The sequence below is a fragment of the Schistocerca nitens genome, chromosome 6, assembly GCF_023898315.1.
Source record: "Schistocerca nitens isolate TAMUIC-IGC-003100 chromosome 6, iqSchNite1.1, whole genome shotgun sequence".
Taxonomy (NCBI): Eukaryota; Metazoa; Arthropoda; class Insecta; order Orthoptera; family Acrididae; genus Schistocerca; species Schistocerca nitens.
Window position 1 is genome coordinate 385,730,881 of NC_064619.1, and position 24,429 is coordinate 385,755,309.

Here is a 24,429-nt window from a genome sequence, read left to right on the forward strand (position 1 = left end):
TAAAGTTTCCATCTGCTTAACCTGTAATGTGTAAATTTTGCTGAAAGTAAAAATTGGATAGCTCTATGATCTGTGTAAACGGTCGTATGTCCTCCATAAAGAAAATGTCTAAATCTCGTAAATGCCCATACAACACATAATGTTTCAAGTTCTGTAACAAAATAATTGCGTTCAGCAGGTGACAGAATGCGACTCGCAAAGGCGATGTTTTTAACCTCTGTAAAACCATCTTCTTCAATTTCCTGAAAAATGTGTACGCCTAAAGCGGTGTTAGAACTTTCGGGGGCAATGGAAAAATTTCTAGATAGATCTGGGTGTAATAAAAGAGGTGCGTTCAAAAAAGCTTGTTTCAAATTAACAAATTCAGAATGTGTTTGGCTGTCCCAGGACCAAATAGTGTTTTTTCCTGTCAATTGACATGATCTAAGGGTGTCTAAAGCAGAGTAATGAATAAATTTACGAAAAAATTTAATTAAACCCTAAAAGCTGCGTAGTTCTTTCTTCGTCTTAGGAACAGTAATGTCAGGTAAAGCTTGATGTTTTTCCGGGTCAGGCGCAATGCCTTCTGCTGAAATTACATGTCCAAGAAATTTTATAGAAGTTTTGACAAAGTGCGATTTACTGAGATTAACTGTGAGTCCTTGTGCATGAGAAGTTCGTAACAGTTGTTCAAGAATCAAATTGTGTTCAGACCAGTTAGCTTCTGCAATAAGAATGTCGTCTACATATGTTGTGATTCATGTCTTTTAATTCTGTCGAAAGTATAGTAATCAAACCGCGAATAAATGCTGCTGAAGAAATAGTTAAACCGAACGGTAATTTACAAAATTGATAACAGTCACCAAAACAGAGAAAAGCTGTGTACTTTCTGCAGTTCGGATGGAGCTGAATCTGCCAAAATCCCGATTTCAAATCTAACGTGGAATAAATAGCAGTACCATGAAATTTCTGTAGAAGTTCTTCTAGTGTTTGAGGGCGATCTGTTTCATTAATAATAATGTCATTGATGTGACGCGAATCAAGTACGAGGCGAAGTGAACCATCCTTTTTCTTAACAATATGGAGCGGGTTTATGTACGGACTAACTGCCGGTTCAATAATTGCTTGGTCAAGCATAGCTTGCAATTTTTTCTTAACTTGATCTCTGTGAATATACGGAATGGGATAATGATTGGCTTTAAACGTGTCGTGCTGTTTAACTTAAAATTCATACATAAATCCGGACATAGTACCAGGGACGTTGTCAAAAACTGGAACTTGCTGTAAAAGAATTTTGTGTAGTTGAGTACGTTCGTTCTCTGTATTTGCATTGCTCTGTTTAACTTTATCAGAAATCATCTGTATAACGTCATATTCGGCTTCGTCTGGAGTATTATAGTTGTGTACGTACATATCTGTGAACAATGTGGAATGACAGTCTATGTTACGTGATGCAGAAATGACCTTTGCCGATTAATCGTTTGTTCTGCTGCAGATAAAGAGTGCTGAAATTCTAATGCCAGTTGTACATTTTCATCCTTTAACATTAAATACGAATTTTGAAAGTCAATAACTCCTTCATGTTGTTCCAGAAAATTCGTACCTAAAATAACGTCTGTTGTCAATAAGGGAACAATCCAAAAATTTGAGTGTAACGTATGACCTGCAATACAAAATGATATGTGTGTCTGTAACTTTGCATCTATTCCTTTACTAGATACTGCTCCTTTTACTTTAGTTTTGCCTAATGGTAACGTAGGATAAATATTCTCTTTATTACATCCGTTGAAGGTTTCTTCATTTATGACTGACATAGGTGATCCAGAATCGATTACTGCTGAAAATTTGGATGATCCAACCTTTACTTCAATGACAGGGTGTGAAATGGTTTTTTGAATAACTGGTTTTTCTTGTAAAAGAGTGTCTCGGATTGCGAGGTGCCGGGGCTAGCAGTGTATTTAACACTAAATTCTTCTAGAATCTACATATGTAAATGATGCTCTAAGCCCCCCTATTCTAACTCCGACTTTTGGTGTTGCACATGGATTAAAAAGATACGCAAACTGACTGTAATCAACCCTGCAAGTGGAGTAGAAAAGAGTTTGGCACCTGCAATAATTTATTTTGATAAATAAGTTAAATAAAGGAAGGTTTCATTAACGTAGTGAGAAATGATAGGGTTGCTCTACCGATTAACAGAATGAAAGTTCTGTCCAAAAATAACAATACGATATATTAAGACTAAACACAAAATAATAAACAAAAACACATGAAATATTTACAATACATCAAATTGGCTCAAATTGGATACTCAAATAAACGCTGCGAAGTTGAAGTTCCCTAAACTAGATTGTGACGTTTATGACGAAGTGGTATGTGGAGCCAATTCCTGGCAACTCAAATCTTAAGAGAGACACACAGCTAACCCAACATTAATTGCTGCTACATTAGTGAGAACTCAGACAATGAACACCCTAGATAGAACAAAGTTTGAAAAGACGAACAGGTGCGCTCTGCTGAGCTCTGATTATCGCCTAGCAAAAATGCCTGCTTTTCCGGTGCTGCGGACGTACATTACCAAGCTGTCTTCTTAGCTGCAAGGACACGATCTGGCGTACTGGAAGCGATGGCTGGTTGCTTCGACGTCCCGTCGTGGTGATGATAATGTCGCGAGTATAGCCTGAAACAAATTGTCCTGGTCTGGTTGTTCCAGACTAAAGACTTCCTATCAATACAAATGCGCCTCTAAGGGAGACGAAGAAGGCTCGCCACACAATCACTGACGGTACAGTGATTGATTTTCACAAGCGAAGTCACACAGTAACTCCGATACAGTCAACTTTAGCCAAAACTGCCCAAGACAGACAACATAGGCCGCTTGTACGCAGAACGCTCAATTGCCAACTGTACTCGGAAAGTTACGTTGAAGTCGAAACTTCAGCTACTTCATTAAACAGTTAGAATCAAATAAAAGTATATTAGACAGCCAATGGAAAGCAGGCTGCCCAGAGCAGCGAGAGCTCAGTGTTGTAACCTACTCCGACTGAAAGGCGAGAGCCGACTACCCACAAGAGCACCCGTACAAACCAAACACAGAACATTCCCGCCCCCACGACAGTGGCCGTGGTTAACCGTTCCAATCAGCAACTCGAAAACCGGCGGAAAATTTCACTTTATTTCCGGAGCACTACCATTCCACCAATGGGGATTCTTGGCGCCAATTTCTGTGCTGATTTTGCTACTTCATGGAGCTACGCCCTGAGCAAGCCAATCAGTTACGATTTTGCAGAAAGCGCGGGAATTTGCCTGCCACAACTGCCTGGGTACACAAATCATTCCCACGCCTCGCTGGTAGCCCGCCAGAAAGTGTTTCTGCGAAGTAACGGAACCTCTAGCCCAGCCGCTACTTCATAGCGTGTCTCAGCCGCTATTCTACAATTTCGGCGTCTGGAAAGCATTCACTCGACTCCCTCACACCTTCGGCTTACCCTTTCAAGATCAGCAGTGCCCGCCTGTCACCGGACCACCCGGGTGACGAGAGACGCTGCATGGGAAGTCCGCGTGTGAAGGAATAGCAACTTTCCACCGCATGCAATTAGAGAGGAGAATCGTAAGATAGAAATGTGAGAGGGGGCTCATGCCACCTCTCAGGATGTCGTCAAAAGTAATAACATTTTCGTGAACAAGATTCTCTGTGTCAAAAGTATTGTTTGCGTTGCTGGAAGATGCAACCTGTACTGTATCTAGTCAAATTCAATCTGATGTGCTGTTATTTGTGGGACGATGCTGTGGCATTTCGACTATTTGTACTGTTCTGTTATTTCTTCCTGACGTATTACGTTCGGGATGATACCGACTGTCTGGTTCATTCATGATAACCTGTTGTTGCGGATGACTCTGCTGCTGGTAAGACCGACTGTTATTAAACGTACGCTGAAAATTGTGCTCATTACTTTTACGTCTGTCATGGTAGTCATTTATATACGGTGCGTTGCGATATGAGTTGAAATGGTGTGTTTTCGGTACGTAGTTATTTTCTTGTTGCTGTGCGTGACTATTTGGCAGAGCCGATGCTATACGTGTAGGTGGCGAAACATTAAAGCTTGGTTGACCTTGCAGATTACTTTGTTGGTTAGGTATGCTAACCAGCTGGTTTTGTTGTTTTTGTGGAGAGAAACGTCTCTTATTACCAAAATGTGGTTCCTGTTGCTGATAATTTTGACGATACTGATAGTTAAAATTTTGTCTGTTATTAAAATTATGCTGGTAGTTCTTGCCATTTCAGGAGTGTCTAATAAAAACTGTCACTTTCGGTAAAACTTGTCATATCAGGTTTTCTTTACACATTCCTAATACTAGATGGATCGATAGTTGAAGAGTTGTTTTGATAGATATAAAGGATAGTAGAAGAGAAGGCAGCAGTGCCGAAAACTAAAGATGAAATAGCACTACTACGGCTCAGGGCCCTGTGCACGCTACGGCACATATTCATTGAAGCGTAATGAATCCCTGAGGTCCCTCACGTGCTGCAAATAAATTTTAGTTTCTGCGTTACAGGCAATACCGGTAAAATTCAAAAACAAATTGTCGTATCCAGGCCAATTCTAATTTCTGCATTACAGGCCAAGCTGGAGAAAATACAAAAGCAAATTGTCGTATCCAGTCCAAAGTGTGTACCTGTGTTCTGTCATTATTAAGTACCTTAATAAGTTTGATTAAACGAAACTGGTGAAGTATAGTCTGATTTGGTGTCATTATTATTTTCGATAACATCAATACGACTGGCCAATTCATCATATTTTTAAGTCAGTGCTCTTACCTGATCATCGTTTTTAGTATCACAAGCTTTGATTTGTTTTTGTATGTTACGTTTGGTTTTGTTCAATTTTTTAACGTCTGCTTTGATGGCATCGGGATCCTGTATTAGTTCCAACTTTTCAAGTCTGTTGGTCATTGTCTGAAAGTCTAATGTGTGTGTGTCTGTTTTTGTTTTAAGATCGGAGATTTCATCATGCAATTCGGTGTTCAACTGTTTGATTTCGTTGATACTGTAGCAATATTGTTGTCTACGTATGTTTTTGCTTTCGTAAACAATTTACGCCTATCTTCCTGTCTCTGTGCAGTAATTGTTTCCATAACGTGTTGCTTTACTTTATTCTGTTCCTGTATAAATTTACGGTAACGCGTTTCACTGTTTTGTAGGTGATGATTAGAACGTTCGTCAATTTGGCTGTTTTGTTGTTCAAATTTCGCGTCTACTTTCGCATCCAGAGTGCGTGAAAGTTCTGCTGACATTAATTTAAACTCGTCGCATAACTGTGTTGTGTTTTCAGAGCATTGTTTAGCGACTGCAGTAATTTCATCTCTAAGCAATTTAGTTGTGGCTGCATGTGTATTACTTCATTCTTGTGCCACAGATTTAATTTCTTCACTACTGTTCCTAGCACAAGCCTTAATTTAGTCACGTATTTGTTCTTTAGTATCATGACATTGCGCGGCAACGGCTGTAATCTGTTCACTAAGTTGTTTGAAATTGTTGTCTTGTTTTTCATTAATTTGTTGTTTGAGATTTTCATTAAGTTGTTTGTTCGATTCATTGAGTCGTTTGTAATTGTCGTCTTGTTCTTTCTTCGACTGTTTGGAATTGTTGTCTATTTTTTCATTACGTTGTAGCAATACTGCCATAACTTGATCCCTGCCAAAATTAGCGCCTCTATTTTCTATGCTGTGTGCTGGTGTATCTGCATTTGACGCGTTTTGTATAACCATTTGGTCATTCTCTGATTCTTGAACAGGTTCGCCAATTGGATGTGCACTGTTAGTCACTACCTCGTAATCAAATAAATCTGACGGATTTTGACTACATTGTTCATTCCCAACCACTGCTTCCCTTTCATGCCCCTCGACTCTTATAACTGATATATGGTTTCTGTACTAATTGCAAATAGCCTTTCGCTCCCTGTATTTTACCCCTGCCACCTTTAGAATTTGAAAGAGAGTATTCCAGTCAACACTGTCAAAAGCTTTCTCTAAGTCTACAAATGCTAGAAACGTAGTTTTACCTTTCCTTAATCTTTCTTCTAATGTAAGTCGTAAGGTCAGTATTGCCTCACGTGTTCCAATATTTCTACGGAATCCAAACTGATCTGCCCCGAGGTCGGCTTCTACCAGTTTTTCCATTCGTCTGTAAAGAATTCGTGTTAGTATTTAGCAGCTGTATCTTCTTATGGTGATCCATTTCTGAGTAATACTTTACACACACACACATATAGCAAGGAACATATGCAACCGATGCATGTAATGTAAATCAGTCAAGATGACAACGTTGACGTCGTGTTGGACGGTGGAAGGTTGTCACGCCGGCACAGTGACGGGGGAGCCCTAGCCGGCCGCGGCCTGCGGCGTGTGTGCGGCCCGCCATTGTGCCGTCTTGGCGCTAGTGGCGGCGGCTTATCTGCCGGTCCGGCCGGGCTCCGCGGCTCGCCTGAATGGCGGGCGGCGCGTGTCTCCGGCAGCCCACGGCGCCCCGCTGCTGCGCACGCGCCGGCGCCCGCAGCGATTGTGCTGGGCGGCGCTATCGCCGCAAGTGCCGCCGGACACGGCGGACACCGGCTGCCGCCGAGGAACCGCCAGATAGACCGCGACAGGTGCCGGGCAGCCGCTCTAGCGCTTCCCGCCGCTCCAGATCTCACTCTATTAGACCAACTTCCAGTATCAGATTTATTAATCCACGTACTTATCTCTCAAACTCCCCATACGTCTTCCTAATTCATTCATCTTTCTTACTTTTATCCTACATTCAAAGCACGACAATTGTATTGTTTGTTGGCGTGCCAAAGGTTTTTCATATCAGATACATCGAGAAAACCAAAAACTAAACACACAAACTCTGTAATATATGTCACCTTCTGAAGTCACACGCAAAGTATCTATTCATCCACATGACGTCCGCCCCTGGTAAAATGGTGGTGGTGGTGGTTGTTGGGATGTTTAAGGAGGACTAAACAGCGAAGGTCATCAGTCCCCCACCCTGGTAAAATCAAATGGCTCTGAGCACTATGCGACTTAACTTCTGAGGTCATCAGTCGCCTAGAACTAATTAAACCTAACTAACCTAAGGACATCACACACATCCATGCCCGAGGCAGGATTCGAACTTGCGACCGCAGCGGTCACACGGTTCCAGACTGAAGCGCGGAGAACCGCACGGCCACACCGGCCTGCTCCCCTGGTAGATGAGTCGTCAGCGCGACGGAGTGTCGTACCTAACGGCCCGGGTTCGATTCCCGACTGCGTCGCAGATTTTCTCCGCTCAGCGACTGGGTGTTGTGTTGTCCTTATGATCATCACTTCATCCCCATCGACACGCAAGTCGCCGACGTGATGTCAACTCGAAAGATTTGCACCAGGCGAACAGTCAACCAGACTGGAGGCCCTAGCCATATGGCATTTCCATTTTCCATCCACATAATTCGCAACTGTACGCTAACAGACGTTCTAGACGAGATACTACAAGGAGTAAAGCTGTGAGTACCGGGCGTGAGTCGTGCTTCGGTAGCTCAGATGGTAGAGCACTTGCCCGCGAAAGGCAAAGGTCCCGAGTTCGAGTCTCGGTCGGGCACACTGTTTTAATCTGCCAGGAAGTTTCATATCAGCGCACACTCCGCTGCAGAGTGAAAATCTAATTCTGGATTCTAGAAATTGTTATGCATGTTATCCAACTGAAATGACACTTCCTCTCAGCTTTACTCGCAGAGTCGTGATTTTAAATGCCCACAATGCTGTGTGGACCCTCTACTAAGAACTGACTTGAGTACCAGGAATCGATCGCTTCGCCGGGCGGCCAGCGACACAAATCCGATACCTCACACAGGGATTTGCTTGCACCTCGATATTCAAATATCGTCGAAACTGACGTTGAGAAAATATTTGACTGTTTGGAGATATCCTGTTACCGAGATGTTTTCCCAATTGATGATATACGAAATCAGCATTCTACATCTACAGCTGCATGGCTACTTTGGAAATCTCACTTGTGTATTCCACTCTAGGACAGAGCGTGAAGAAAACGAACACCAATATATTTCCATGCGATATCGGATTTCCCTTATTTTATTACAATGATCGTTTCTACCTATGTAGTTCTGCGTCAACGAAATATTTTCTCATTCGCAGGAAAATAATACTAAATAATAAGACCAGTGATCCAGGGCTAGTGTCTTTGATTACTAACCAAAATGTCCTGCGGCCCGGGTTCAAACCCTAGCACCGCTTACATGTGGAATAAAAATCATCAGCAACGTCGATCAAAGACTTACGGTATAAGAATGCATTCTACCAGAGGTCTTGTAAAGAGGGCGAAGTAGCGGACAGAGGTTCAGGGCACTCACTGTCTTGCCCTTGGGGTGTAAAACTGCCCCTAAAGACGGACGAATCAGCAATGATCAACGGCTTGGGGATGCAGAAGGCAATCAAAGCCACCTGTCTGAAATACACAAACTGTTATCAACTGGACGTGTGGCCTGTAATGAAAAAGTGTCATGATGATTTCTCCATTGGCAAAAGAATTGCTAGTAGCCTCCCATTTGCAACTCCGTAAGGGAACTGCCAACGGGGAGCTGACCATGACAAAAAGATTGAATAACCAATGAAAGGATAACGTTCTACGAGGCGGGACCTGGAATGTCAGAAGTTTGAAGGTCGTACGGAAACTAAAATACCTGAAAATGGAAATACTATGGCTCAGTCTATATACAGTGGCGGTCAGTAAAGAGAACTGAGAGAGGACGAAGATTTCTGATCAGATGTCTATTGAATAATATCAACAGCAGCAGAAAATGATACAACAGGAGTAGGATTCCTTATGAAGAGGAGGGAACGGAAGGGAGTGAGATACTGTGAGCAGTTCATGTGACAGGGCTGTTCACGTCACTATCGACAACAAACCAACACCGACAACGACAGTTCGGGTACACATGCCGACGTCGCAAACTGAAGAAGAGAAGGTAGAAAAAATGTGAGATCATATTGTTCGGATATTTCTGTACGTAAAGGGAGATGAAAATCTAATAGTCGTGGGGACTGGAATGCAGTTGTATGGGGGAGTAGAGGAAAGGACTACAGGAGAATATAGGCTTGGTACTAGGAGTGAAAGAGAAAAAGACTATTTGAGTTCTGCAATAAGTATCAATTAGTGATAGGGAACACGCTATTCAAAAATGAAAGGAGGAGGTGTACCTGGAAAAGACCGGGAGGTACAGGAAGATTTCGGTTAGATTACAGCATGGTCAGGCAGAGATTACGAAATTAGATACTGCATTTCAAGGGTCATCCAGGAGCAGATATAGATTCAGATCACCATTAAGTTGTGACGAACAGAAGGCTGAGATCAATGGAAAAAAATCGGGAAAAATCAGTGCGCAACGAAGTGGGATACGGAAGTACTGCAGAATGAGGACGTACGTTAGAAGTTCTCTGAGGCTATAGATACTGTGATAAGGAATACCTGAGTAGGCAGTTCGGTTGAACAGGAATGGACCCCTCTAAAACGGGCAGTCACAGAAGATGGGGAGGGAGCCATAAATACAAAGAACGTAACTGCGAAGAAACCATGTGTAACACAATAAACACTTAGTTTGGTCGATGAAAGGAAGAAAGAAAAAATGTTGAAGGAAATTCAGGTATACAGAAATACAAGTTACTTCGATATGAAATAAGCAGGAAGTGCAGGGAAGTTAAGGTGAAATGGCTGAATGAAGAATTTGAAGAAATCAGAAACGAAATGATGATCGGAAAGACGTATAGCATATAGAAAGGTCAAAAGAGCTTTCTATGAGATTAAAAGCAAGGGTGATAACACTGAGTTGCAGTGAGTGTTCCACTGTTACATGCAGATGAGGCACCATATGCGTGGAAAGAGTACGCGTAAAGCCTCTATTAGGGGGAAGACCTGTCTGACGAAGTGATAGGAGAAGAAACAGGATTCCATATAGAAGACATGGGGGATCCGGTACTACAGTTAGAGCTCAAAAGAGCTTTCGAAGACGTACGATCGAGTAAGGCAAAAGGGACAGATAACATTCCATCAGAATTTTTAAAATAGTTGAGGGAAATGGCAGCCAAACCACTATTCACGTTGGTGTCTGGAATTAATGAGTCTGGTGACTTTCGGACTTTCGAAAAAACATTATCCGCATAATTCCGAAGACTGCAAGAGCCGACAGCTGCGAGGATTATAGCAGAATCGGCTTAACAGCTCCTGCATCGAAGTTGCTGGAAGGAAAAATATACATAAGAATGGAAAAGAAAATTCAGTTTGTGTTAGATGGTTATCCGTTTGGGACGCTAGAGAGGCAATTCTTACGTTGCGGGTGATAATGGTAGCAAGACTGAAGAAAAAAAAAACTTCAAGACAAATTGGTAGAAATTGTTGACCCGGATAAAGCGTTCGACAATGTACAATGGTGCAAGACGTTCGAAATTCTCAGAAAAATGGGGGTAAGTTGTAGGGAAAGACGAGTAATGTACAATATCTATAAGAGCCAAGAGCGAATAATAAGACTGAGAGGCGAAGAACGATGGGCTCGGATTGAAAAGGATATAAGAGAAAGATGTAGTCTTTAGCACCTACTGTTCAATGTAAACATCCAAGAAGCAATTACGGAAATGAAAGGAAGGATCCAGAGTGGAACTAAAATTCCATGTGAAAAGATATCATTGATAAGATTCTCTGATGACATTGCTATCCTCTGTGGAAGTGAAGAAGATTTACGGGATCTGCTGCATGGTATGAATAGTCTAATGAATACAGAACGTGGATTGAGATCAAATCGAAGAACGACGAATATAATGAGAAACAGCAGAACTAAGAACAGCGAGAAACTTAACATCAGTATTCGTGATCAGGAACCAGATGAGGTTAAGTAATTCTGCTACCTGGGCGCAAAATAACCGATGACGGTCGGAGCAGGGAAAACTTAGAAAGCAGTTTAGCACTGACAAAAGGGGCATTCCTGACCAAGAGAATGCTATTAATACTAAACATCAGCCGTAATTTGAGTAAGAATGTTCTGAGAATGTACGTTTGGAGCATAGTGTTGTAAGGCAGTGAAACGATGACTGTGAGAAAACCAGACGAGAAGAGAATGGCAGCTTTGAGATGTGGAGTTACAGGAGAATGTTGAAAATTAGGTGGACGGATAAGGTTAGGATTGAAGATGTTCTCTGGAGAATCGGCTAGTAGTAGAATATATGGGAAACACGAAGAAGAAGAATTGTCAGCACGATAGGGCAACTGTTTTGATACATGCAGCAGATAATTGAGGCCGTAGCTTGCAACTACTACTCTGAGAGTCTTTTTGCATTAGCCCATGGGTATCTTTCGATACTGTGTTACAGGAATCTGTCAGATAACTAGACTCTTCCGTTGGTGCATTTTCTCTCGAAAAGTGTATTTGCAGTACCATCTGCTGCTCATTCCTCGCTCTACTTCATGTTCTAGCAACCCAGATTTTGAACCATGCATGGTACCCTTAAATTTATTGATATACTTTTTTAACGGCAGTCGTAGCCTCTTCAAAAAATGAATACAACATGATATGACCCATTATGTTTCCTTTACTGTACGTCTATGGTCACAAACGTTTTGTTAACAGATTGCCTGTTTCGCTCTGTAATGACCACCAACCGATCTGTTTCATAAACACAAAGTCCTAATGTACTGCAGCCATAGTGGCATCGTAAAATATTAAATACAGAATCAGCACAAGCATCGTCAAATATATATAAATAACATCATATGCACGAGTCATGTTGTCAGTAGCATTTAACATGATGTCAATGTTGGCATTGTTTCGCACAGTAATCCGAGAAACGCGCTAACATTTAAAAACAAGGAGATCGGAAATACTTCTTCTCGTACACTTGAAGGGCTTGGCGATAGAACCCGGTGACTCCATTTTTCCTCATTTTGAGATAGTCAAATAAACGTAAATAAAAAAATCATTTTTCTTTCCATTAGTCTGAAATATGAACTATTTATAGGACTGGGGTGAATAAACTATCCTGCAATCAAATTAAAAATATATTGCACTAAACTTATGTGTTTGAGAGTTTTGAAGGCGTGTGTGTTATCTGACTTTTTTCACCAAAGACACACTTATTTAGGTTTCTGTTAAAATACTATTTTGAAGGCCAAATCTTTGGTGTTCAACCAATTAATTGTATTACAAGCACAAATACGTCTTAATTAAAGAAATACGTATAAGATATAAGATGAATCAACTAATTACAATAAAGCATATAACCTCTACACTCATTAACTCTCAAAAGATATGAAATGAAGTTCAACATTCCGTTATTAAGCGTAGAAGTACATTTCGCGCAGTTTCTGATGATCATTATTCATCATTCAACACGAACAAGGCACTGGACTCCTATGCCAAGTCGTCAGATACGAAATCATTGTAAAACGACACTTCGGATGGGGAAAATAGTGCGTTGCTGACTTCATGAAGTCATGAAACTTGGCTGCGATGATCGGTAGTGTGCCCTTGCGAATTTATTCTGATAAGTATTGCGGCGTTTTGTGACAAGCTCTGCCATTGTCAGTCCCCTTAATATTTTTTCCCCTGGAAAACACCTCTTGCTTCTCTTAGCGTATTTAAGAAGTCCATACTGGGAGACAGCAACTTAAAATATCACAAGATCTCATTAAATACAATGAAAAATACTGTTAGTATATTGTAAGAGAATATCATCAGATTGAAAAACAATGTAAATAAGCTTCTTGCTGCTATAAAATATCTATAAACTGAGGGTCAAACAGATCTACTATGCCTGTCTCAAAATTACATAGTGACAAATATGGAAAAGGTAAATATAGGAGGATATAAGCTTCATACATGTAAGCAATACACATGGCTAGTGGAGTTGTGATATGTGGTAAAATTTATCGTACTGTGATAAAATTAGAACTGAACATTTTTTGTAGACCAACACATAGAAAAACGTGCCCTTCAGCATAAAATAAACAACTTTACTTTTGTAACTGTAGGTCACCATTGGAAAATTTTCAACTAGATTTTAGTCAGGGTTTTTTGAAAGAACCTGACAGAAAGAATTACCTTGAAGTATTACTTGGATCTTTCAATTTGACATCAGTTATTTATTTTCCTGCTGGCGAAGTAATACAAAACAGTCCTCCAGAATTGTGCATTCAATTAACGACTTAAAAATTAGAAATTTATGTAAAGCTGGCAACAATCGGACTGGGAGAACGTGTACTGGTAGCCTGAAGCTAATTTAAAATTTAATGTATTTGATGATATCTTTGTGAGTATAGTGGAAAACAGTGTTCCTAAGGAAACACTGAAACCGTCTTAAAAGCTGTGGCTTACTAAAGGGAAAAAATATCTTGTAAACAGAAAAGGGAAATGTATCTTATAGCTAGAAGGAGTAATGTTCCTGAAACAGTCAAACATTAGAAAAATTACTACACTGTATTAAGAGAAGTTATTAAATAGTCAAGAAGTATGTGCATTATGTCTGGACAGTCTGAAATATTACACTGTTAAGCCTTTTCATAAAAAGGGAGGTCAGTCTGGTGCTAATAAAATTAAAACAATTTGGAATATTGTTAAAAGTGAAACAACCTAATTGGGAGCTCAGGAACACTTTATTTCTACAAATTCAATGAAAAATTTGTAAACAAATGTCAGAAGTGGAAAACATTTTAAACAATTTTTTTTACGTATAGTAGAGATAACATGATATAGCGCATCATCAGTCGCAATGCCTATTCAATTCGATAAAACTGAAATTTAGTCCACCTCTATTATAGAAATTACGAAAATAACAAATTCACTCAAAACCAAAAATGGCTCAAATGGCTCTGAGCATTATGCGACTTAATTTCTGAGGTCATCATTCGCCTAGAACGTAGAACTAATTAAACCTAACTAACCTAAGGACATCACACACATCCATGCCCGAGGCAGGATTCGAACCTGCGATCGTAGCATTCGCTCGGTTCCAGAGTGTAGCGCCTAGAACCGCACGGCCACTCCGGCCGGCCAAAAGCAAAAGCTCACATGGAATTGATGGAATTTTCAACACAGTAGTAAAGGCTTGTTCCCAACAGATAAGTACGATTATCAGTCACATATGTAGTAGCTCACTGAAAGAAGTCATTTTTCTCGACAGTCTCAAATATTCCACTGTTAAGCCTTTTCATTAAAAGGGAGGTCGGTCTGGTGCTAGCAACTAACTACAGCCTGTTCTCACACTTTATCCAAAAAACTTGAAAACGTAATGCATATGAGAGCAGCTTTACATATTTGTAGAAATGAAGTACTAAAAAAACACCCATTTGGTTTTCAGATAGGCTTTTCAAACGAAATTACCTATAATGTTTTCACTGACTAAATATTAAATGCTCTCAATAAACGAACATGACCCACTGAGATTTTTTGTGATTTCTCAAAGGCTTTTTACTGTGTGACTCATGACAGTCTTCTAGATTAGCTGAAGTATTGTGGTATGAGTGGGACAGTGCACAAATGGTTTAATTCACAGTTTACTGGAAGTTTAGTTTAGTTTAGTTATGTCATGTTCTGTAGATCATCTTCACGATTATTTTATCGATATGATGTGGAACAGGTCAAATGGTTCAAATTGCTCTGAGCACTATAGGACTTAACTTCTGAGGTCATCAGTTCCCTAGAACTTAGAACTACTTAAACCTAACTAACCTAAGGATATCACACACATCAATGGCCGAGGCAGGATTCAAACCTGCGACCGTAGCGGTCGCGCGGATACAAAATGTAGCGCCTAGAAGCACTCGGCCACTTCGCCCGGCGGAACATGTCAGATTACAAGATATATAAACACACATGAATAGTGCTTATATAAATGTTACTGAAATTTTTAATTCTACATATGCAACTAAATTTAGAGGTACACATACTTTCTTTACCAACTCTGTAACAGAAACTCGTCAATGGAATAGAAGAGTTGACAAAACAAGTGATTTAAAGCTAGATTTAAAATTTGATCTGCTACCTGCCAGACACTTTATGTTGTTGGGCAAAGTTGGTGACCTACTGAGCAGCGGATTGTTATCAAGACGATAACTGCTGCTAGTTGCTATACTGCATCTGGTGAAGTAGGATTTGACAGTGTTATATGCGTATCATTATACAAGAGCTGCTGTTTAAATAAATATTGCAGGTCATTAATAAGATTGCTTAACCTTAAACAAACTTTAAATACAAGCGCAACAAGCAAAAGGGTTGCACTAACGTTGAGGCCCAGCTGGTGGTGCTTGTTGGTACTTCAAGGCGACACCGTTCCCATTTAAATGGCGTTGTGTTGACCGTTGCTTGTCAAAGACCACACTGTAGCACGCTGTCGCCTAGGCGAGGTTGTAGAGTTCCTATTGTTGTCCAAAGATGTATGACTATGCTTTTTCCATGGACACATTGCCTTGCAGACGTTGTCAAAGATCATGCTGTAGCACATTATGGAGACGTTGTCCAAGTAACCGTTACTTTGGTTGAATTTTCGTTTTGTTCGAAATTTCCAACCTTGTGCATAGCGAATGCCGTGATTTATAAAAGACTGGAAGGATTAGACGATATTTCCAACAATTATAATGTACGAGTGGATCAGTGTGCCATGAGGTCAAACAAATTTTTTGGATACTTAATTAAAATTTTAACAAGAGCCGTGGGGTTACTTTATTCGTAAAATAAATACAATAACTTATTTAAAGGGCCGGCCGCAGTGTCCGAGCGTTTCTAGGCGCTACAGTCTGGAACCGCGAGACCGCTACGGTCGCGGGTTCGAATCCTGCCTCGGGCATGAATGTGTGTGTTCTCCTTAGGTTAGGTAGGTTTAAGTAGTTCTAAGTTCCAGGGGACTGATGACCTCAGAAGTTAAGTTCCATAGTGCTCAGAGCCATTTGAACCGTTTTTGTGAAACAGTTATTTTCTTTCTTTCAAATGTCATAAGCTTTTGGATCTCGCTCTTAGTATTCATCTTTCTGAACCCCAGAGGACGATGTGGCGTATAATGGAACGGTACCCGTTTATCTTCGCAGCATATTATGTGGCTTTAGACATGAACGTATCTCTGAGGGCACATCAACATCTGTAGACAGCATAGATTCTTCCATTTACATCTGTGGATACCTCATTATAACAATTCTAGTAACTTCCCACGGACTTATCTGTTGGTCAGACTCAACTGTGAAGTGCTTTCACAAGAAAGTATTTACCTCTGCCTATTTGAACATTATCGGTTTTTCGGTTATCGATGAGTTGCCTTACTGTACTTGTTGCTATGACGATAGTTTTGCACATTTCTTCAAGATCTGGTTCGCTCTCGCTCGCTAACGCTGTGTCGTCTACGTAAGCAAACATCTGAAATTTACCACCTTCTTCGACTTCGGTTTCTGTTATGAATTTCTCCATCGTGGGAGTAAACAGTAGGCACGAAGGTGAATCTGCCTGTCTTAATGCAATTCTTTTATTCCGTAAATGTTATCAACATTACATGGGCTATTCGGAAAGTAAGAAACGATAGGTCACAAAATGGAAGCCACAGTGAAAATCAAAACTGTTTTATTTGCAACAGTTAACTACAACTTCCGGTTACTTATCTCCATATCGCCGTTCCGACTCAGACGTTTGTCGTAGCGTTGTACCAACTTTCCATTACCCTCCTTCTAGAAGGCAGCCGCCAGTCCTTTCCGCCAACTTTCTTCGCTGGCCTACAGCTCGTTGTCTGTTCCAAAATGTTATCTTCAGAGCCAGCGGTTCATGTGAGCAGAGATGAAACTCTGAGGGAGACAATTACGGTCTATATTGTGGGTAATCAAGCATTTACAATTGAAAACGATGCAGGAGCCTCTTCGTTGCCCCCGCAGAATGCGGCTGAGAATTGTCTTGAAGAAGGAAACGCACGACGGTTACATAATGTTGGCTGCATAGCTTTAGGTGAAGTTTCTCTCCAGGCCCTCGTATATGGCGATAGACACTATTGATCTAGGTATCATTATGTGCTCCCTGTGTGCTCAGCACTAGAGGCACTGTGCAACACACTTGTGCAAAACTTCATCGGATTATCACTGTGGTTTCCATTTCGCGACCGATCTCTCCTTACTTTCCGATTAACCCTCGTAAAATAACAGCACTTGTTTCAAAGTTTCACACCCCCATACACACGAACATATCCATACACTAATTTAATTTTTTTTCTAGTAGGATGGCCAACATTGTACCTGTAGTGAACTTGAAACCTCCCCTTAGAAAAATTATAAATGACTGTGTTGATAAACCCCTTACGTTATTTGATTTTCAAACAGCTGATAAGAACTTAACGTACTCAGACATTTCGCTCTTTACTTATTCTGATCAACACTAAACTGACACATAATATTTTTAGCGCAATGCAATCTGACTTTCAATAATCTCTACAAAAGAATGGCCCTGACAAACAGTAACCTATACCTTTCATGAATCACTTATCTCACAAAAATCTTCGTTCCTCGAACTACTGCAATTCAGCGAGTGCCAGTACTGCCAGCTATATAAAAGATTATAACTACTGAAGCCACTAACTACTGACAGGCATAGTTAGGAAGTGAAAGATTTTGATAGAGAACAAACAATGTATTTACCTTAATAGTGTTCAAAAGTCATAATATATACATATATATATGTATATATCAGTTCATGACATCCAGTCTTACAAATTTACTGTCTCTGATGGACACAAGTTCAGATCATCCGCTCTCAAAATTCTGCCATCTCTCTCCCCACATCCACCACTGCTGGCGGCTCACATACAACTGCGTAACGCTACGCGCTGTTCACATCCAACTGCCCAACACTACAATAGCGAATATTCCAACAATGCCAACCAGCCACAGACTGCACACAGCACCGCCAGTGATTTTCATACAGAGCGCTACGTGGATTTGCCAATATAAAAACCTAAACAGCCTACTTATAAACTGAAATAATTTCTATCCCCCAGTCAGACCAAGCGATTCAGGAGGTTTCTCTTGATTATCAGGCGGTTGCCGTAGCTGGAAGTCTCCTCCAAAACATTCTCGATTTGGATTCGCTCAGCCGTACTCCCAGCTGGAGTAATGAAGTTCTACCACAGTCCTTTCTACTCTCACAACTTGGAAAGGAAGAAAGCTGTCAGATCTTGAAGATGCAAGGCTTCCTGGTATTGGAGTCTAGCTCATGAGATCAACTTTGTTTCGGCATACCCATACAGCATTTTCGGAGAACTGCTTTCTCCTGTGGTATTTAAACCGTAACTATTGAAGCCTGCACACTGTAATTACCTCTATGTGAAACTTTCACTTCTAGAAAGCAATAATTATGGAAAATTCCAGTGGGGAGCAAACATTTCTCAGAGCGTCCGCAGAAGAAAACTGTAACGATGGTATAAACGAGGACTTTAAATACTTTATTATATCTCTTACTAGCTTAATATTCTCTGTAAAATACTTAGGGCTCTCATTCCATGTGAAATTTTCACGAAGGTGTCAGCTGAAAAAGTAGCTCTGCTTTTGTAGGTATCATGGCATCCGTCAATACTGAAGGAAAATATACAACTGTATGTGTCTTAATATAATACGAATCCGCTTTCGTCATTTAACTCCGTTTGGCATACAGGTGACTTTAAGTCATTATTTAGAGTGCTGGGAAGATCCAGACTTATAACATACAGTTTACTAAACCTTTCTTGAATTTCTTCCTTCTTTTACACAATAAACTGTGGCAAAGAAACTTTCGTGTAGCAGAAGTACACTGTCACTATTACAATATTTCATTGGGGCCTCATAAAGTAATTTACTCTGGTCGTCCCACGCTAAGACCATTGCACGAGAATCGCGTTGTCAGAAGAGAGTACACATTCCAGGATTTTCTGCACATGGAGTTCTGCTGCGACGCCTCACTCTGTGTGACTGAAACGCCGCGGAAAATGGAAACGTGCTTTAAAAGTTGTACGGGTCGGTACAACTCATGTAGGCAAAACGTCTAAATTTCCCACAGATTCACCGCGAAATTCAGGCAGTGTATGCATCTAATACTGCGTCGAGTGCAGCCGTAGTGAAATGGAGCAGACAGTTTGACCAAGGCCCAACAGGTAAAGTGATGCAGTTCGGTACGTCCATCATTTCGGCAAGGTGAAACAACTTCTGGAGAAAAGAGATTTTACAACAATGAGGATGCACACGCTGCGGTTGTCGAGTGTCTCCGTGACTAAGGAGCGGAGTTTTTTTGATGAGAAATTGTACGATTTGACCTATGCGTTGTTTCGATGTGTAATTTTTGTCTCTAAGTAATAATTTTTGTTTCCACACCACATGTTTCCCGTAAGCGCTGCACCTGCTGGAAAGACTCCTTGAAGCCGGAACATTGCCCCTCGGCCTAAATTCCCGTAGCCCTCTGATTCGACCTGTAACAAAATAATTTTGTATGTCATTTTCAATACATTTTATATCAGCATTCATAGGATAGTTGAAAATTTTTCATGCTAAGAAAATGGTGACCTGTCGAAAAAAAGGCATTTCCTTCGCCCACAATATAGAGACAAAAACGTGTACAGAAAATAGACTTTTGAAGACATCGTAAAACGACTGTCTATGCTGACAGGGAATTCAATTTATAATGCACACATACATACACTAATCCTTGTTCCATATATCATGAATACTACATTTCGTAATGATGTGAACGTGTCACTTTAACATAAGTTATCTTTGCAGAAGATCATAAATTTTTTTTTTTTGTTACTACTTCATATCTGGCACGGAATTCTGAACAAAATTGTATGCACCTTCCTCTAATTACGTTTCCTGCCTATTTGAAAAATATGACTTCGAGAAACAACTCGTTTACAGTTTTGGGTTGCACTTTTTTAGTTGAGTTAAATATACCTCTAGTCAACGGTCCCAGTATCACTAAACAATCCTCCCAGATCCTCCATCTTGATCGTGGCCATGGTGGTCTTCCGGGCCTCTTTGGCAACTTCTGTCATCCACAGCTCTGATGGCTCGATACGCTTTTCGTCTGTTGTGTTGTAGAAGCTGTAATAGGCTGGTCCGATCTCAAGTTCACACACGTTCATTATTTCCATAATGCTTGTAAGACCGTCGTTAAATTATGTGACGACTATTTTACTCTCCCTGTGAATAACTTTTGGAGACACTTTTCCGCAAACTGCATTGTAATTCGATAACTGAGGTTCTGGAGCACCTGGGACGAACACTAGACATCTCAGGTAATATTTAAGTAAAAAAAATGATATTTTTTTATTTTTTCAAACAGGACGTCCTCTTAACGGTGATCTTAATCAGCTCGCTCTCAGTCGTTTACTACTGATAACTGGAGGACGGCCACTAAGGGAAAGTGTTCGGAGTCATGTTGGACGTGGACGCAGTGAACAATTGCTGAAATAGTTTATTATTTTGAGACAATCGGTGGCATTATCCTATCAGCTGAATGCCCGAGATCCGGGTCTCTCGGATTTCGTGAATGACGGTGCTGGAACTAAATTAGTTATTTATGACTACAGATTGCACGAGAAAAGTGGAATTGCTCAATAACAGTAATTGGTGCCTGTTGGACTGGCTTGGTAACTACAGTAGTGCGAAGTCCGTGAGAAAATGCGGAGCAATCAGCTGTACAGTAGGGATTTGCGTTTTAGGTTTGAGTTAATTTGATTATTTATCAATGTGTAACGTTCAGTGCTGAAGCTTTCGGCGGGCTCCTGGCACAGTAATTCTTGTTTAGCGGGTTCCAGACCGGTTTTTAATGTTTTGAATTTATCAATATTTGCGCTGCCTTTGTGTCATTTAATTTGGTACTTGATCCTGGTGTAATTGCTTGTCGTTTTAGTGGAAGCCGTATGGGCCTTGTTGTTTACGTGTTATTTCTATATTATTTTATGGAATCAACCTGAGTCATGTATATAAGTGGAAGTCAAATGAAAAGGAGCAGATGGAAAGAAGATTAGCAAATTTTTTAGTGTTTCAAACGCAGTCGCCATAACTGTTAATGCATTTATCCCACAGTGAGACTTGGTGGTCAGTGCCTTCATGGAAAAATATTTGCGCTTGCCTAGAGGAACATTACTTGTACTCAGGGGTGCACCTTATCGTTAGAAACATGTGAACGGTTATGAATGCCTTTCTTCATGACTCTAAAAATATCGCACCAGGAGAGGAAAGATGTGCAACGGCGTCCCAGAGAAGGTTCTGCAGCACAGTCGGAAGTGCCTTTGTAATACGGTGGCGGGTCCAATGTGGCAATAATTTTGTTCAGATTTCAAACCTATCTTTAGATTCTATGTAGATTATGTGGAACTGATTCTAGTGTATTTCTTGATTTCTGGATATTTTAATTTTAACTAAGTCAGAATCTCGCGTTGGTGCTTAACGCCGGTAAATACACGCTGACCAGTTTACCCTTTCTGCTGTGAGATTTACAGATGGCTTCCTGCCTGTTGTATCCTGCTCTTCAGCCTATCTCCCCTACCCCTTTCAATAGTGATTTGGAGCTCACGCAAGCACTGGTTTAGCCGCCCTTCACAGTATAATGCCGGATGTACTGCTCATAGTGTTACATACTACAGACATTTGGATTAAATTCTCGATCTTATTTTCCTCTCTCTATTCAAGTGACGCTCCTGGTAGTATGTGATGTTCAATCCAAGAACACCTTCACTCTTCCTCATTGTTACCACAACCACTGCATTTATGAAAGCTTCAAACAGCTGCAGTATCCTAAGACAAGTTATTAGAGCATAATACCATCCGATCGGTTTTCACTAGCGCCTGTAAATTGAGATAGGCTCCCTCTGAATGGCCGAGTTGAATGACAATCTTTAGAGGTGATAGGAACTATATAACCCAATGACCCTAAATACCACTCTAAGAGAGAAAAGAAAAACATTCGTACGAAAGAGTTATCCGAATGGGGTGCAAATCAGTAGATATGATGTACAGGTACAGACAAACAAACAATTACAGATTCAGAAAAAAATATGGATGATCTGTTCTACACGAAGAGCTGCAAATTGAGGAAGTCAATAACGCGTTAGTACACTATTTGCCCTTATGCAATCAATTACTGGGCTTGGCATTGGTCAATAGAGTTGCTGGATGTCTCCCTGAGACGTACGTCCAGGTTCTGTCCAGTTGGCTTCTTCTATTTAATGAAATATTTTCGCAGACAATGACTCCTGGTTCTCAGACCGTATGACGGTTGAACATGAGGTTAGTATCAGACCGCAGTCCACTTCTTCGCAGGTCACTGTGGCCAGAAATCTCACTGAATATAGTACAATTGTCATCAGTGAAAAGTTCCGCTTTAAACTGAGCCCTGAGGCCATACGGCCTGACAACCAGGTGTGATGGTTTGGGGTGCCATTTCTTTTCATAGCAGGACCTGATTATTTGTTATTCGTGGCACACTTATAGCCTTACGTTGACGATGTTCTACGCCCCTTTGTTTCCCTAAAAGGTAGGTCATCCTGTCTTATAAAAAATGGTTCACATGGCTCTGAGCACTGTGCGACTTAACTTCTGAGATCATCAGTCGCCTAGAACTTAGAACTAATTAAACCTAACTATCCTAAGGACATCACATACATCCATGCCGGAGGCAGGATTCGAACCTGCGACCGTAGCGGTCGCTCGGCTCCAGACTGTAGCACCTAGAACCGCACGGCCACTCCGGCCGGCCCTGTCTTATATTTCAGCAAGATAATGCTCGTCCTCACACGGCTCGCCAAATTCCTCATTGGCCAGCAAGGTCGCTGGATCTCTCACCTATTGAGAACATTTGGAACATTATGGGCCAGGTTCTCCAACCACCGCCGATTTTGACGATATAACGCGCCAGTTGGACAGAATTTGGCACGATCTCTCTCAGGAGAATATACAACTACATCAATCAGTACCAATACGAATTACTGCTTGCATAAGCGCCAGAGGTGGGCCAACGCGTAACTCACTTGTTCAGTTAGTGAATCCCTTTCTCTTTCATCAATTTTCCAATTTTTATGAAATTACAATCTTTTGTTTGTACAAGTGCATCGCATCTAACGATGTCTGTCACATTCATATAATTCCTTCGTTGTGCATCGTTCACTTTTTTTGTCTTACAGTGTATTATGAACACCTGCCAGCTAGCGTATGCGTCCATTTTTCGAATGCATGAGACATGGATTTGACAAATCCTTGGTAGGATTCTCGAGCTGCGTGGTATTATATATCTACGTACAACTCATACTAACGCATTAAATCACAGACCTGTGGTTTGTAATTGCGGGGCTGGAGTCGTAGATCCATCTGGAAGCCTAGGTGATTTTCCCGAGTTGCCTGACACTGTCTTCATCGATGTGTGTTTGTGGCGCGTTATGTATTTTGAGCAGCCATTCATCTGGACAGCGGTGTATCAAGACACATCAAGCGGTGTCATCCAACTAGGTGACACTTTTGTTTTAATATACGATCCAATGTCGATGATTTTTTGCTCATTGCAATAATGATTGACGATGTTGTTAGCTCGCCATAGGGGTTTGTGAGCTTCCTCTGCTGCGGAGCACCATGTTCAGCAATGAGCGCTAAACAGTTTGTTCCGAAACACATGCACCTACATCGCCATTGTAGTCTGTCGTCAGATATGCCGCACACCGCACCCTATACTGCTTCACAGACCGGGGCAGCATCCGACCTCCACCTTTCGACATGAGTGTGAACGCCCAACACTTTGCCGCTGATTCGTGTTTTCACCGTCTTTCAATCACCTTCTATAGTTACTTACCACAGCAGGGCACAAATGGCTAATTACCTTCGCTGTTTCCGTGATGCTCATAACCAGATGCTAGGCCATAACGATCTGCTGTATGTCATAATGTTAGTGTATTTCCCATCCCTTAATGTCATCTGAATTATCCCTCAGCCATCTCTGCTTCGATTTTGTACTCTCCTTGACAATCACCGAGCGAGGTGGCGCAGTGGTTAGCACACTGGACTCGCATTCGGGAGGACGACGGTTCAATCCCGTCTCCGGCCATCCTGATTTAGGTTTTCCGTGATTTCCCTAAATCGTTTCAGGCAAATGCCGGGATGGTTCCTTTGAAAGGGCACGGCCGATTTCCTTCCCAATCCTTCCCTAACCCGCGCTTGCGCTCCGTCTCTAATGACCTCGTTGTCGACGAGACGTTAAACACTAACCACCACCACCTTGACAATCAGCGAGCGTACAACATACCAGGCGTCATTCAGTCTCGAGCAAGGTAGAGTACGTTTTTTAAAGATATTATATTCACCACTGACTGTAAAAATTGTTACTTTTACTTTTGCACTTTTGGCCTTATGGCAGTCGTCAAGTAGTGTACTGCAAAATATTGTGCTTT